This window comes from Austrofundulus limnaeus, unplaced genomic scaffold, assembly GCF_001266775.1.
Source record: "Austrofundulus limnaeus strain Quisiro unplaced genomic scaffold, Austrofundulus_limnaeus-1.0 Scaffold42, whole genome shotgun sequence".
Taxonomy (NCBI): Eukaryota; Metazoa; Chordata; class Actinopteri; order Cyprinodontiformes; family Rivulidae; genus Austrofundulus; species Austrofundulus limnaeus.
In genome coordinates this window covers 2,477,436-2,478,937 of record NW_013952444.1, presented here as the reverse complement: position 1 = coordinate 2,478,937, position 1,502 = coordinate 2,477,436, and positions in this window count along the sequence as shown.

Here is a 1,502-nt window from a genome sequence, read left to right as displayed (position 1 = left end):
ACATCTGGTGAAAATTTCATGTCATTAGCACCTCTAGTAATATATTTACTGAGAAAAATGGTGACGTGTTCAATACTTATTTTACCCGCTGTATATGATATCAGTTTTGGAGGATACAGTTGAACTTTGTTGGACCTGGAAAGTATGTTTTCTGAAGAACAAGTGCAGATGCAAAATGTTTCAGTTTGGTAACATAACTCCCAGTCGTCCTCTGTCTTTGTCGTCGACTCACTCTCAGTTTTAAAGGTTGGCACTAACACTTTACAATAGAAGACGTTCACCTAGCAATCGATAGAATTAGTGTGTTTCAGTGAGTGGCGAGGAGAGTTCGTCCAGTGCTAACCACATACATCTGGACGTTCGGTCTTATCTTCCCCCTGAGGAATTAACTCAGAACACTGGTCGAGGCTAAGTTTTCCATAGACAGACCCATTACCTGCGGCTCCTCCTCTTTATTCACAGTTGCACTTGGAATCCGACTGGAAATTCTTCTGWGARTTTAGACTAGTAATTCACAAGTAATCCCATTTGACTAAGGCAACCAATAAGAATCCTTAATGTTGATGTTAAAGCCCAGTCTTATACCTTTTAACCCTTGTAGAAGAAAACTGACTTCARTGATAGRATGTCCATTCGTGGTTTTAGMGTTTTCTWTTTGCTTGTATTTATTTATGCAGAAAARGCGGGTTACAGCCAAAGATCACAACAATCATCCGTCGAGGAAATAGATTGAAACTCAACACAAATATAATCAGAAAAATCCTCAAAATAAGCTTCATCTTACCCTAAGCAAATGACTGTAAACGTACTGAAAATAATGAAAGAAATTTGATGTGAACAAGAGTAACGGATGGATGAGATCATACCTCAACATTGATCTGAGGATTGGCCTGGRTGCAGCTGTTCAGCAAATTGGAGAAATGGTCAGTTTTCGTTTTCTCAACATCAAACATATACGTCAGTTTATGTTCTTTTTGCAAATAAACTATAAATATAGCCGTGTTTTGCAATGAAAACATGACCATCCACCATTTTTATGATTTTTTTTATTATGTTTGGCTATTCTGGTGGAGGGGTGCTCTGAGGGCCAGGATCTCAGCTGCAGACTGATGGAGCTATTTACAGTGAGGCAGCGCTTCGTATCAGCAAGTGTTTAGGCGGCTCCACATGGCTACCACAGCAGATTGGAGGATTTCTCAAACATGCATGAATGAGTTAAAGAGTCAAAGCAACACTCTGGGTATGTTTTTGATGAGGGACTGACATAACATGAWWTAAAGCTCATAACAGATGTTTTTTTTTTTCTTGTCATAGGTTTAGGTTTCTCCTTGAGCTTTTGCTTAACTTACTCCCTGTCTTCCTGTCAGTTTTGTGTTTTTATGTTCATTTCTCAACCTGAATACTTCTTCATCATTGTCCTTGAATTAATTCATGCTCACAATGCAAAAACTGTCCATCTTACCAAGTTTTAAAATCTTATATCCAGCCAAAAAGTATTTTTG